This window comes from Pan troglodytes, chromosome 23 (genome assembly GCF_028858775.2).
Source record: "Pan troglodytes isolate AG18354 chromosome 23, NHGRI_mPanTro3-v2.0_pri, whole genome shotgun sequence".
Lineage (NCBI taxonomy): Eukaryota > Metazoa > Chordata > Mammalia > Primates > Hominidae > Pan > Pan troglodytes.
The window spans coordinates 13,036,892-13,053,268 of NC_086016.1; the positions used below are offsets into that span (position 1 = coordinate 13,036,892).

The following is a 16,377-nucleotide window of genomic DNA, read 5'->3' on the forward strand; positions in this document are numbered from 1 at the left end:
GGACCCAACGAGTGAGCAGTAGCAAGGTTTATTGTGAAGAGCAAAAGGAGAAAGCTCCCACAGCATGGAAGGTGACACCAGCAGGTTGCTGCTGGCTGGGGTGGCCAGCTTTTATTCACGTATTGGCCCCGCCCATGTTCCATTTTTGTCCTATCAGAGTGCCCTTTTTTTCAATCCTCCCTGCAATTGGCTACTTTTAGGATCCTGCTGATTGGTGCGTTTTACAGAGCGCTGATTGGTGCATTTTACAGAGCGCTGATTGGTGCATTTTACAATCCTCTTGCTAGCTACAGAGCACTGATTGGTGCATCTTACAATCCTCTTGCTAGACAAAAAAGTTCTCCAAGTCCCCACTCCACCTAGGAAGTCCAGCTGGCTTCACCTCTCAGTATGTTCTGAATAAATTGGGCTATTAAATATGTGATATGAATTAATCAAGCAGAGAAAAAGTTACTAGTGACAGGGAAAAGGAGAAAATATGTATTCAATATTATGTTGTAAACAATTTATAAATATGCTTCACCTATGAGTTTCTTCTCAGTACCTTAGAAACTATAACACCATGGAAAATTTTGGATAGTTTACGGAAGTGCATTATTTGGTAATGTGAAAAATAAGATGGTCGTGATAAAGCAACTTGGGAAAAAAGAAATGGCATGAATCTTGAGAACACGTACTTTCTGAGAATTTTCATGTTTAGAAAAGAGCAAGCTAAAAATCTGGAAGCGTATTTGTTCACAGGCAATTTTCAATTGGTCTCATGCATTTCTGTGCATCTTGCAAATAGAAAGGCACTAGCTTCACATTTATTACAGGTTTTCCTTTTTAAAGATCTTTATATAGTGGATAGCCCTAGAAGACCAAGATATTGTTTATTTGTGGATGAGAGAACAGATTTGTTTATTTTTAAGTAAAATGAAGATAGTATTTCCTCCACAGAAAACATCAGACAAGTGTGCTTACTGCTCATTTATTAAAGATTTAAGTTTCCTTTACTTGGAGTTCTTCATCTGTGACACAAACTGTGTGTAGCATCAACTTGAACTCCTTGTCATCATCTCCAGTAAACTTGAGGGAAAACAGGAACCAGAGCAAAGATGAAGCTCGTGCAACTCTGTGTTGTGCTGCAAATAATGGAAGTCTTTCTGTCTCTGACCAAACAGTTATGTGTCTTCTGCCAGCATCCATAAAACTGAAGCAGGCTAACTTGTAAGCTCAGATCCTTCACAGTTCTTGACAATAGTCCCTTAAAACTGTCTGCAGATGCACATCCCTTGGAAAAATTTTGCATCCTTTTAAGAATAATTAATATCCTAGTTAATGACAACTATATGACAGGATAGGTCACTTTAAGCTTCTACCCACATTACTATAACTTTTAGGTAAATAATGTATATGCCATTTTTTCTAAGGTTATCTAGCCATTTTTGATATAGAAAACAATATTGTGTAAGATAAGCTGAGCATATTTTTCACTTCGTTTTTGTTTTGCAAAACAATTTTATTGGTTTTGTTAATGCCCCAATCATCAGTACTGCTTGGTATAAGAGCCGAGTTTGAAGAATTATCATGTTGCAAAGGTATTTTGCTCAGTTATTTCAAATTAGTAGACAGAATTGAGAAGTGGAAAATTTTAGAAAAATCTTGGTTAATCATACTTGGAATTTGGTTACATAATATCTCTTTCTCTTTTGGGGAATACAAAGGTTCATAAACTAGTGATAATCTTCACTCTTGGTACCATTAGATGCTATCGTGATGTTAGCACAGAAGATAAATTTATAATGTTGCAGTGAGGTAAGGAAATAAAACATGTAAGTCTTTGTAAACAACACTATGACAGCCCTTGCAGGCTAAAAATTAGACACCAAAGCATTTTTTGTTACTTTTGGAGAATAAAAGAAGTGTGCCCCTCAATGTCTTGTGGGAGAAAATATATAGTTTGATACACTTGTCAATATCTCTAACTCAAAAATGATGAGTATAAGGAGTGACCCTTATTGTAGTCTTATATTTCTCTCCAACAATTAAGAGAGTTGGTGGAGATGTTTTTTCCATGAGTTCATCCCGGGCCCCAGGAGATTTTCGTCTTGTATTCTCTTTATAATCCTATCTTAGTGTTTCATCCTCATGGCTAAGTTCAGCAATACTTCTGCATTCCAGACACTAAAATGTGTAAGAAGAGATGTAAAAACAATCGGCTTTGTCTTTATGGAGATTAACTTAAATTTATGCTCATAATATAATTTATATTGTATTTGATCAAAATTAAATCACTGATAAGAGACTATAGAAGGTAATCTCCTGCTTGTGGTCATATGTACTTAGGATTCTATTACTAAACAAAATGAAAGAATGCATTATATGGACAATTAGTGGTCTCTAGTACAAAGAAATTACCAGGTCATTTCCAATTCTCAATATTAAAAAAAAGTTTATTTCTTACTGCACTATCAAATTGGAAAGGTCAGTACAGGGGCATTCAATAATAGTAAAAATATGAATAACAATCACATGTATAACAACAGAATCATTTAAAAAGATGTATATTTAAAATGTGATTATTGCATTTTATTTCCCCTAGCAGAAAATAATAAACTGGAGAAAAATCACATTTGATTGACGTCTGTTACATGGATTTTTAAAATTTGTATCAATGAATGCTTTTTAAAGGTAAACTAATCGAGGCCTACCGAAGATAAATAAATCTTTAGTTATTTTGGTAAATATATTTTACAGTTTCATTCTTTTTCAACTTAAGTTAGATAATAGGTACTATATTCTCTCCTAATGTAAATGTTTATGAGCATTGAAACTCCATCTGGAGAAAATAGAAACACTTTTAATTTAAATGACATTTGAAGAAGGAAATGTATAAATGTATTCAAAGCTGTAAGTGAAAATGGGAAGGTCCTATTGAAAAAAAAAGAAAGGACAAACACTTTCCAATGACCTTTCTATAATATTAGCAAATTTATTATGATCTGTTATGAAAGACTGTTTTGCCTTCCTTGTTTCTACTGTCTCAACTCCCTAAGTACGAATTCAATTGAAAAGTAACTTCAGGTATGGGTCCATTTTAATGTCCCTCTACAAGATCTGCAGTGCCATTAATTACAATCATATAATCTCAGAGCCAAGGACCCTTAGAGATTATCTAATTCTATTCTATTAATGCATGATGAAATGGGCTTAGCAATCTGTCTAAGGTTACACAAATTCAAAAACACATAGAAAGTTTTCATAATCAAATTAAATTAAAAGTATAAAACAATGTCACTAATTTATGTATAAGAACATATTAAATATCATTTTATATGAAGTGATTCTGATAATTTTAATGAGTTCATAACAATGCTTCTAAATATTTCAAAATTTTAGTTTATCATCCAAATATGATAATAATATACACTTTTATAAGTGAGTCTTCTACAGTGAAAATTACTAATTATAGGAAAGAGAAAATCATGGATAAATAGGGTTGTATAAAACTCTTAAAATGTACATGTGGAAATTTAAAAATATCCTCTTGCCAAGGGGATGTTGATGTCATTCCATAACAGGATTGACATGTGTAATTAAAACAAACAATAAAAATTAAGAATATATAAATAATATTTTAAATGCTTGAATTTGTTATTTATAATGAATATTGAAATTTATTTAGTGAGATAAAAGGTTAACAAATTCTTGAATATAATTATACTACTTTTATAATAAAATGCATCCAAGCTGAAATCTCACTTCTGTTGTCAACTGCTTTGATGGTTCTAGACTCATTTCCCTATTTTTGGTGAGTCATAAGATGGATGACACACATGCTCAATAGCAGGTTATTTTCATGGCTAAGGTTTATCATAGCAAAAACTACAGAGCAAAACCAGTTCTACTCATATTTTTAATGAATAGTAAACTAATGATATCTTGTTATTCCTATGCTTTGTCTATCATACCTACACATAAATATAAGCACTGGTAAGTTCTGGTTCCAAACATAGCTTATATATGAATGCCATAATCATTCAACATGCATACATTAGCCTTGAATTTTGAAGATTAAAAATTGTTTGTAAAACTATCTAGAAAAAATTTATTATGATTACAGCCACTATTAGATTTCAAAAGGGTTCATCAGAAATCTCTGAGGTATATAATGGGGAAAGAATATTTTGACTACCACTTTAACAGGTCTGCTATTTAATAATATTAGTTTCTTTTTAATTGATGTTTCATGGACATCCAGAATACTAGCTATAAAATCATATATGCTGCATAATGCAAGCAAAACAAAAGCACCTGTAAATATTACAGAAGACTATACATGTATGTATATCATTGCCATAAAATACCTATATACATATATGTATATACACACATAATTGTTTTCACAACCATGATATTATTACTTACAAAAGCATGCAAATTTAGGGAGATGGCTAAATAAGTTATGGCTTTTTCATAAATTGTAAGCCTATTCATTATAAAATATTATTGAGGATCAACTTTCATTTGTTCACCAACAAATTATTGAGCATCTACTATGTATATTCTAGGCCCATTTCTAGGGATTGGGGAAAAATAGTGAAAATAACATTCAGAATGTCTTGGCTTCACAGAGCTGTTGTTCCAGTGTTGGGAGAAAAACAGTAATTAATACCACAAAGTATCATGTGTTGTATGCCAGATGGTTTAAGTTCTATTCTAAAAAATGTGGCAAAGAAGGGGAATAGAGAGTTCTGGGCACAAGAGGTGCTGGATACTGAACAAGATGGTTGCTGAAAGCCTCACTGGGTGGTATCATCTGAATACAATGAGTGGTTATGAGAGAATGAGCCAAGAGTATAATTGAGAGAACATATTTTCAGGGAGCAGAAATAGCAAATGAGACCTTGATGTATGAACGCACCCGTGAGGTTCCACTAAGGATGCCAATGTGATACAGCAGAGGAGATGAGGTCACACTCCATGGGGAGATGGTCACATAAAGCTTCTTAGAAAGTGGTAAGAACTTTTGTTTATTTAATTGGCAGCCATGAAGGGTTTTAAACAGAAAAGCAATCGCCTCTTTAAAGAATTAGCAGTAACAGTTTGACTGATCTGTGAAAATAGACCATAGCATAGCAAAAGAGAAAACAGGGAAATTAGTGAGGAAACTATCGTGTAAACTATTGCTGAAGCTGTTCTAAACTATAAACTATGTAAATTATAAATTGAAATTGTTCTATGCAAACAAGATATATTTGAACCCTGTATATTAGAGGCTAAATCCATGATATTGGCAATGTTTTGGCCTGAACTATGGGAGGAACAGAGTTGGAATTACTCACCTGGGTTTAAATTTGGGAGGAGCAAATTTGGGATTAGAGGATAGGAAAGATCAATAGTTTTATTTTTGACAGGCTTAATTTTAAATAGACAATCATATAATATATTTTAAATAAATTATTAATCATAAAATAATAGGCTATATTTTAATACTCACCTATCAATTATAAATAAATAAAATGATAAGAAAATACATAAAAACCACAATAGTTGTTGTAATTCGACAGTGGAGTTACTTGTGATTTTAATGATGTAGGAATTATTCCATTTTTTAAATAATAAATCTTTATTAATTTTATAATTATCAAAGATGCTATAAAAAGAAATAATTTTTTATTACTATGCTACTGATGTATTTCCATTGCATTGACTAACAAAATTAACACTAGAATTTTCAAAAGTATCCACAGTGGTTACTTTATTTGCACTGTTAATTCAGCTCTTTTTAAGTATGCCTTCTCGTTCCCTAATTGATATAATTCAGAGACTACACTTGGACACAATTTAATGAATAAGCAGATTAGGTCCAGTTATTCCAATATGAAATTCCTTTTAATTATGGGCTACTTTTGGAGATGTAGAATAATTTGAATGTTTAATTTGGTGACTCAGTATGACCTACTTCACATTGTTTTATGAGTGGGTGAAAAATATAAGTGCTAGGAAATGTGTACCAGAAATAATTTGTCATCTAATTACATTTCAGAACATTATACCTCCTCAAAGCCTTGTTTCAGCATATATCTCATTTTAAAAATCCATGTTGTATATATGTTTACTTCTTTAAAATTTTAAAAATGTTTGTGGCATTCACATAAAATACAGAAGAGAGTAGCAATAAGTGACATACATATACTTCAGGACCTGAAAATTTATATGACTATATTTTTTTCTTTCCTTAAAAAGAATATATTCAAATACATCATAAGAAAAATGTATAGCTTTATAGTTAGGATAAAGCTTTAATTCAAGTGCTGTTACTTGAATTAAGGATGCACAAGCCCCGGACTCTACTCCACAAACCCCACCCGCTCTTCTCACCACATAAATACCTAGGGAGAGGGATCTGTCTGAAGGAACCTTTCCCACAACAGCCTTTATTCAAAATGACACACCTGCCACTTTCCTGATGCCTACTCTTGTACTCCAACTGCAGTGTGATTCATTACACACAGTTTGCTTGTATGTTATATGACAGTGATTACATCAAGGATTTGGGTACTAGCTAACTGAATTGATATATTTGAAAGTACTTTATAAAACAGAAAGTGCTGAACAACCATTAAGTATACAGAATGATTTGGCAACAATCATATGTAGTACCATATTTTCTGAAATATCTATTTCTTAAAAAACAAGTTTCATTAAGTGTATTATTTGCTGAATAATCTCTCAAAGGTCATGTTTTCATATAGCTACTATTATTGCATTTTGAAATCAAACATTATTTTCTTTGCCATTTCAGAGAAGCCCTTGGTAATCCAGCCCGCAAATGCCATTCATGCTCATGGCTCTAAAGAGAAATGGGCAAACAAAAAGAAGATTAACTACACATTCAATAATCATTTATTTATTTTCTTAGAGATATCTACAGTAGCTCTCTCTTATCCTTATTTTAATAAATGCTGACCTACAGAATTAGTGAGGTTTTTGGTAATAATATTTTTTTTTAAGGCAGAGTCTTTCTCTGCCAACCAGGTTGAAGTGCAGTGGTGCAATCTCCACTCCCTGCAACCTCCACCTCCTGGGTTTAAGCGATTCTCCTGTCTCAGCCTCCTGAGTAGTTGACAGGTGCGCACCACCACGCTCTGGCTAATTTTTTGCATTTTTAGTAGAGATGGAGTTTCACCATGTTGGCCAGGCTGGTCTCACTCCTGACCTCAAATGATCTGCCTGCCACGGCCTCCCGGAGTGCTGGGATTACAGGCATGAGCCACCGCGCCCACCCGGGTTATAAATTTGTTATTCCTCTTGTGGTTGTTTGGGATGTGTATTTGTGTGTGTGCACATATACATATTATTGAATTTACCACGTTACTCCAAAGGCTTTTCTTTAACTATTTTGCTTGATGTATATTCAACAATGATAGTCTCAAACAAACAAACAAACAGAAAACAGAAACACATCTGATTTTTCACCAATACTGTTTATAGAATGAACCTGTATAGAGTCTGAGGCTATTCTGATGATAAATTGACTATAGGACTAGAAGAAACTATTTTGCCATTTTACAAACTCTCATTATGCACCTTATATAATAGTGCCAAGTTAATAAATTTGCTTCTATGTTTATAGTCTGCAACGGAAAAAACTTACGAGGTACTATTTTCCAGATGAAAGTGAAAGTGATGACAGATTTTATTTCTTCACTTAAATTATTAAGATATACCTTTATTATGTGAGCATAATCGATTTTATTGCAGGGAAGGCCCTTAATTCAGTAAAAAAGACAGGATTGCTTCTTGAATATTAAAACATTTTCATCTTTTCAGTTTTGCTTTTCTTGATTATCTATTTTTCTTTTTACTGAGTAATGTATATCATTTTTTAATTAAATATAATTTAAATAATATTTTACAATAATCTAAAATGCTTCTGAATACTTCATCAATAACTTTTGGATGTTCAATAACATTAAGAACGATTACATTTTACAAATATTATTTTTGCATTATTTATATGTTTGCATTTTTACAAGTGTTCTAATCGCATATTGCAAGGCCAAATCAGAATTTTTAAAGACTTTATTTTATTAACATTTAATTATAGCAACAATTAAGAAATAAAATAAAATGACATAAAATTTTAAATCATATGAATAAATTAAACCTATATATTTAAATTACTTTACAATTTTAGCATTTTTCATAAATATACAGAAATTTCATTTCGTGTGTTGTTATAATTATTACAATATTAACATTATGTAATGAAAAATAAATTAAGCATCAATTAAGACAGCATACATCTGTTGGCAAAAGAAAGAGAAGGTATATTTGATTTCCTTGATTTTTTCCTCTCAAAATTGAGAAATAGTTTAATTTTATAAATCTATATCCATTTAAATTACTTAAGTCACCATTTTAGCCTAATTTTTTCATTTTCTAGATAGATTACTCTTCTTTTTTTTTTTTTTTAAAAAAAAGGTATCATTTATTCTGGTTACGAGTAAAAGACAATTTTAGATGTGCAAATATTTAGATATATAATCACAATTAGTATTTTTAGTTCATGAAATCTTTAGGCGCAAACTTTGCTGTTCTAAACTAAAATTTGGATTCCAATTCAAAAGCTAAAGACTATCATAGTGTGATTATCCCAAATGAACTCTTTTACCTAACACTTACTGAAATTTCAAGATAAGTAGTATTGAGATTCTACAAGTCAGTAAGAGGTCTTCTCCCTGTGAACTTTTAGGTTTTAAGGGCACAAGGAATTTAATGGCTACTGGGCTAAAGAATGTAATAACCACTACTGTGCATATGATTTTAGTCATATAGGCAAAAAGCCTAGGAGGTACATTGTTTGGTCAGATGGCATAAGTACAATTAATTGCAATATAAATTGTCAGATTGTTCCCAAAAGCTCTACAATAAATTATTCTTCACCAGAAATATACGAGAGAACAGTAGAAACAATAAGTCCTATAGTTATCTTTAAATGCTACCTATTTGATGGTTTTTCTGGTGACATTCCTGTGTTATTTTAATTTGTATTTTCTTTACCACCCATGAATCTTAACAGATTTTTCTATGAAAGTTCAGCACTTCGATTCATTCTTCTGTGGACTGACTGCCTGTGCCTATCCACTTCCCTGGCTCTCTTGCTTGGTGTGTGCATGTGGCTTAGTTTTAGCAAATAGAATATTTGCTGTCCCTGAGCCTTAGTCTTAAATCCTTATACAAGCACTTTTTCTTGTTATCTTACCTGTTTGTCTGACTTGGGTCATGATTCTTAGAGTAATTTTGGTTGCCAAATGTTAAAGTTAGTAGAACTACTATAAGCCTCTGAGTGGCTAAATGGTAGTTATTTCTGTGGCCTGAATACTCTTATGAGATATTCAGGAGATTGAGAGGGAAGAATTATTTTTGAAGACATGGAATTTTTATTTTCTATTCCTTAGAACAGTTTAGTTTACCCTAAATAGTAACTACCTATTATTTTCCTCTGCTAATTTTTCTTGAGGCTCCTAACTTTATCAGGTGAATTTTAAGACATCTGTGAGGCTGGGCATGGTGGCTCACACCTGTAATCCCAGCACTTTGGGAGGCTGAGGCAGGCAGATCACGAGGCCAGGAGTTCAAGACCAGCCTGGCCAACATGGTGAAACCTCGTCTGTACTAAAAAGAAAAAAAATTAGCTAGGTGTGGTGTCACTCGCCTGCAGTTCCAACTACTTGGGAGGTTGAGGCAGGAGAATTGTCTGAACCCGGGAGGCGGAGGTTGCAGTGAACCGAGATCGTGCCACTGCATACCAGCCTGGGTGACAGGCAAGACTATATCTCAAAATAAATAAATACATACATACATACAAACACATATATGTAATTTATAAATATTACATTTTTGTCATCTATTTAACAAAATATTTGCTCAAATATATCCTTCCATCTGACAACTATTTAACATTACTTTTCTAATATTTTTACCTTATTGCTGCTGACTTGATACATTTTTATTCATTCCACTACATCCTTGTTATTTTGGAAGATCTATCCTTTATTTCTTTATTAAGGGGTATCTTCAATTTTTTGACCTCACAATTAGATGCATAATTTTCAAGTACTATTTGAAATAAAGATACCTTCTATTGTCTTAGCAAATTAGTCAATTTGTCTACTTACTCCTCCTCAATAAGTTGACAAATTCAAAAAACATAAATTTCCCCATTTCTTTTTCACCACTCCCCTCCAAGAAACCTTGGAACCAGTTTGTTCCAAGGTTTGTTCCCACCAAAGTCCAGATTATACAAAAATATTTTAGAATGTTAATGATATATTGTTAGTAAAATTCTTCTATTGAATAGTTTATGATAATTTGTCAACCTGAAATGTTAGGCAGACATTGAATACCAACTAGAGCTATTCATATTCTCTTAACGGGATTTCCATTGAGTTATTGATGAAAGATAAAGTGATATAAAGAAAATGTGTATACACCGAGTGCAAAATATTTCATACCCTTTATGTGGCCATGAATATTAAATCATAGTTATGGGAGGAAATTGCCAAATACATATATTAGGCTGTTAAAAACTGTTTTCCTGAGCTCTGGAAACTGATGGATAGGCATAGCAGAAGAGAGCAGAAGCAAGCCAAGAAATCAAGGAAAGGATACTGCTATATAACAAGAAATAAAATAAAAGTACGTAATGTAATTCCCTTAGAAAATGAAGTCGGGTGACTGAGAAGATGTGGAGAACCTTTATAACAATTTCCTTTTTCTAATCAGATTTGATTATAAAACATCGACATAAAATCAATATATGTGTATTATATTCATTTCAATTTTAATTTCAAGACTTAATTTTGCTGTCTTAAAGATCATGGATAACTCCATCTTATCTCAATGTTCAATCTATAATTCATTAAAACAGTTTTCAAAAGAATTTTCAAAATACTTTATTATGATTACAACCATACTTAATCTTAAATTAGGACATACTGTGTGATAAATACTATGGTGAAGTACTTCTCAATAATCCATATTCTTAAACACAACAAGTTCTATGATCAAACTGCTTAAATTTATATATTTGCTCAATCATTTGCCACATAAATATTTTACAGATGAAGAAACTAAAACACTTTTTTTTTCTCCGAAACTGTTTCAGGGCTAACTAACTTACTCAAGAGCTTGGTAAAAATAAAAATTATTAGATACCTTGTGGATCCGTTGCATATATTTCAAATTTAAGTTTTTGAAGCACTTTTTGAAAAGACTTCTTTATGTGACATTTGTTCATTAAAAACACAGTGATTCTTTTTTTGAAATACGATCCAATTGTAAAATATCCTGTGTCTAGAAATGAATTTATTTTCCTAACAAAAATGAATTAAATTAATTAATTAATTAAATTCTCAGAACCATTATTTAAACCAAGTGTGTTGATCCTACAACCAGTGAAAATAATCCCTACAATTCTAAAAATGTGTGTGCTATTATCCATCTATTTCCTAGTTCATTAAAGCCAAGTTATCATAATCTGGACTTTTTACCAAAGATTTTCCGGGATGTCAAAGGTTTTTACTCCTAAATTTAATATGCTGAAATATTACTTTATGTTCTATTTATTTTTATTCATTTAAAATAACACTTTTCTCTATGTTGCGATTGCAAAAATTAACTTATTTACATATATACATGATGTCATGATATAATCTAGGCACAATTTTGGATATTTTCTTTTCCCAATCTGTTTAACTTACACAGGTAATCGATATACGTAATCACCAAGCAAAAGACCTTCATTGGTTTCTATTTTGTTATTTTTTCCTCTGAAAAAGAGTTTAAGATAGTTTTAACATGAAGAATAGCAACCATATTTTTTGCATACTGTTATTTCTTCAAAGACGCTTAATCTATATAAACAAATTTTTAAAACCCTGGTATCAGTTGGGTAAAATCTCTGAGATTTAAAATATTTACTAAGCTACTAAATGTTAAGCAACATGGGATTTTGAAAAATTGGCCAATGGCAAGGATTGTAAGGGAACAAAAACTTGGAAACAATGCTGTTTGTCGACATCTTGAATAATTTGCTGTGCCTCTATTTTATGTCACAGTATTTCCACTTCCAGGCCTATACAAATAAATAAAATCAGTGTTATACACAGAATAGGTACACACACACACACACACACAAGCGTTCAGATATAAAGATTTCAACTGTAGCATCATTTGTAATAAACAATATTGGAAACAATGTTGGTATATATTGCTAAGAAAATGTGTTGAGATCAATTTAGTATAATTATATAATGAGATATATGATTATTTCATTTCTTTATGGAATGAGCATAATGGGAAAATCCAGTGGAAAGCTTACGTTAAAGCTAAGAAAGCTAAATCTTTAAGACCTTTCATATGTATGGGTCTTTCTCGGGGTCATATGAGTTTTGCAAAATTTGCTATGTAAGATGCTTAATTAAAAATAAGAAAAGCCACATCTGTTTTGACTCCCATTTGCCTTTAGTCATTTATCTCCCTGTCAGGTAGTGCGGGTCCAGCCTACAGCACTTTTAGTATTCAGCTAAGGGGAAGTTGAATAGAGACATATTTAATTTCAGTTCATTGAGGTTGATGTGTTTGATTTAAAGCCACTTCCATGTAAAATGAAGTTGTTTCTGGCAGTTCAGAGACTTTCTATTGCTCACTCCATAGATTCATCCAGTGTCGTAGCACAGAGGTGCAGAGGCAGAGAATGTTGTGAGACACATGTCATGCAGTACTTGGTACCAGAGGCTGCAGAGAAGGAAAGAAACAGCTGCCCTTAACCTAGCTCTCCTTTCCACTAATTCTTACCATGGTGGTGATGTGGTGAGAACCAGATGTCCTACATGTAAGGGGATCTGCTGTAGGCAAAGAACTCTGGAAAAAAGAACCTGAGCATTTTTGTGGAAGAGTGACCCAGTTGCTCTGACCCCCTTCTGAGTGTGTCTCCATAGTCACAAAATGGAAAAAAATCTGAGTTCTTACTCTAACCATTTGGATAAAAATAAATCTCTCTAGGGGAAAGATAACACTAGAGTCTCCAGCTTTGTAACTTCTGGGATGCATCTACTGGGTCTCATCTTCTCTTGAAATGTAAATATATATCCCTAGTGAGGTAAATCCTTCAGGATGGCCCCTAACCATGTTCTTTCTGTGAATTAATTTCCAGAGCTAGTTCTTAGCGTAGAGCAGAAGTCTGAGTAAAATTTGTTGAGGAAGTTCTTACTATGCATAAATAACTTTATTTACAGCCTAACGCTATCCATTAAAATCAACAACAGAAAGACAAACTAATCCAAAATGACCCTGCAATCGGGGCTCTAAAACAATGCAGGTTGACTGTAATTGTTAAAATAAATTTGGAAAGTATTTGACCTTATCTGTTAAAATTAAGTATATGCATACCCTGTGACCAATAATTCTGCTACTATCATCCAACAGGAACACATAAACATATTCAGCAAATGTACAAAATTGTTTATTAAAGAATTATTCACAACAGCTTAAATTGGAAGTTTTGCAGTTATCCATCAAGAGTGAAATAAACACATCATAGCATATATATACATACATGGAGTATTATCAAGCAAGAAGGATAAACGGTATACCCAAGAGAGCTTTGATGACTCTCCCAAATACATTTCTGAGTAAGAGAAGCCATCCAGAAAAGAATATATATTGTTTAATTCTATTATAAAAGTTCAAAAATAGGTTAAAAAAAGTCTATGTTATTAGCAATCAGAATAATAATTACTTGCAGATGGAGCAGATGGTAATTTAAGGGAATTTTATTGTGAAATATGTACAATCACTTTGTTAAAATTAATTAACTATATACTATTTGTGTATTTCAATAAAAATGTTTAATAAACTATCTCATTGTTGTTATTTACATTTCTTAAATAGCATTTAGGCATGGGTGAAAAGGTTTAACTTGACTGGCCTGAATTGCTCAAATACTGTACATTCCAAAGAGGGGTCCCTCTGCAGGACTAGACTTTAGTCTAGGAGTTCATCTCTGAGCCCTTGGAGTATTTTGCTTGATAAAAGTGTTCTTGTTTTCCTGAAGTCTTGGGCCGTACTCTCCCAGTTCGACCAGAAAAGATTATGTTATCAACGTGACTTATGTGAACATCTGTTTTTACTCTGGGTGTAGGAAGAAAGTTGTGCTTAAATGTCATGGAGCTGAGGTCAATCATATGGGCATTACATGACTATGTGACTGATCCCAGTAAACACCTTCGACAACTAGGCTCCAGCGAGTGTTCCTGGTTGGGAATGATTTGCACTTTACATATTGTTGCTGGGATAATTAAACATGTCCCCATGCAACTGCTCTGGGAGGGGACACCTGAGAGCTTGGACTTGGTTTCTCCTGGAGTTCACTTCATTTGTCTTTTCTCTTAGCTGAATTCTATCTGTACTGTTTTTACTGTAATATACTGTAACAATGAGTACTACAGCTTCTGATTCCCTTAGAGATTTCCAATAAATTACCAGGTCTCAAGTGGTCTTGGGAACCCCTGGCATATTACTGAACTTAAAGTTTTCAGAATATCTGTATTTGATATATTCCATGGCAAGCACTATATCCATCATACTTTTTCATTTATTGACATAACTCCAAATATTTCCACATATCTAAAATTCAGGAAAGTAACCCTATCCTTACCTCTGAGGATAAAGCTTGTTAAGTATAGGTAAACCATGATAATTTAAATTCACCTGTTTGTGACGGACATTTTTAATGACTGTTTTTAGTCAAGAAAATGTGAGGGTAGGTCTGCCAAGAGCTACTGAAAAGAGTTACATTTTCTAAAAAAAAAAAAAAATCCTTGTCTTTTCTCTTTGAGAATAATTTGTGATGTTTCTGAAATCATTGTTTGCCCATAAAGAGAGATTACTTAAACAAAAAGTCTGTATAAAATATGACTACAAAGAAAGATGAGAAAAAAATCACATTCTTGATTAATTTATTGATCTATTAAATTAATAGTCTTGGAAGTAGATCCCTCTTTGGACTTCCAGTTAGAGACAGGGCCTTACTCTATGGCCCAGGCTGGAGTGTAGCAGTGCCACCATAGCTCATTGTGTAGCTCACCGCAACCTCAAACTCCTGGACTCAAGCAAACCTCCTGCCTCAGCCTCCCAAGTGGCTGGAATACAGACAGGTGCCACCATGACCACACCTGGCTATTTTTTTTTCAATTGTAGAGCTAAGGTCTCCCTATGTTGCCCAGGCTGGTTTTGAACTCCTGGCCTCCAGTGAGCCTCCCACCTCAGCCTCCCAAAATGCTGGGATTCCAGGCATAAGCCACCAGACCTGGCCTATTTATAGTTTAAATTTTCTCATCGTCTAAATAAAAGATCTAAAACTAATTGTCTAAGTTGGCAGAGCAGTCAGAACACACACATTTATTGATTAAATTCATTGTCTTATATGGATGTGGTTCATGGTGCCCAAAACAATTACAATAGTAACATCAAAGGTCACTGGTTACAGATTATCATATCAAATATAATTATAGTTTAAAAGTTTGAAATATTGTGAGATTTACCTAGATATGGCACAGAGATACAAATGAACACATGCTATTAAAAAGTGGTGCCAATAAACAGGGTTGTCATAAACCTTCAATTTGTGAAAAAAACATTATCTGTGAAGGCAAGTGAAGCAAAGCACAATCAACTGAAGTATGTCTATATTCCACTGCCTTTGCAGAGTGTATACAGTTGTATTACATAACATACATAGTATATATACAAATATATATAATATATATATTTGGGTATATGTAATATATATTATATATTTGTATATATATTATACACACATATTATATACATATATAGTATACATATATATTATACATATGTATTATATATATATATATATATATATATATATATATATATTTGTTGTGGACTGTGTCTTGTTTCCCCAAAATTAATATATTGAAGCCTTAACTCTCAATGTGTTAGCATTTGGAGGTGGGACCTTTGGAAGTAATTAGGTTTAGATGAGCCCATAAGGATGGGGTCTTCATGATGGAATTAGTGCTCTTACAGGAAGAGACCAGAGAGCTAACGCTTTCTATTCGCTATGTACGTACATAGGAAAAAGGCAGCCCTTTGAAAGCCCAGAAGATGACCCTCCTCAGACTTGCCAGGTTCAAGAACTATAAGAAATAAATGTCTATTGTTCAGACCAGCGCCTATCTTATTTTTATATAGCAGCCTGAGCTTACTAAAACAATTATTAAGAAAAAACAGCAAAGCAAACAAACAAAAGCAACTATGTTTAAAACTCCTGGAAAAATAATTTATCTTCTGTGCAGC

General features: G+C 32.7%; 1 long non-coding RNA gene across 1 annotated transcript; it reads right to left on the reverse strand.

Annotated features, from left to right (window-relative positions):
- Positions 1 to 956: 956 nt before the first annotated feature.
- LOC134809756 (uncharacterized) lies at positions 957 to 5,205 on the reverse strand. The gene is made up of 2 exons (XR_010156227.1): positions 4,907 to 5,205; positions 957 to 1,292 (listed from the first exon to the last, which is right to left on the reverse strand). It is a non-coding gene; the product is annotated as an uncharacterized LOC134809756 (long non-coding RNA).
- Between the last annotated feature and the right edge of the window lie 11,172 nt (positions 5,206 to 16,377).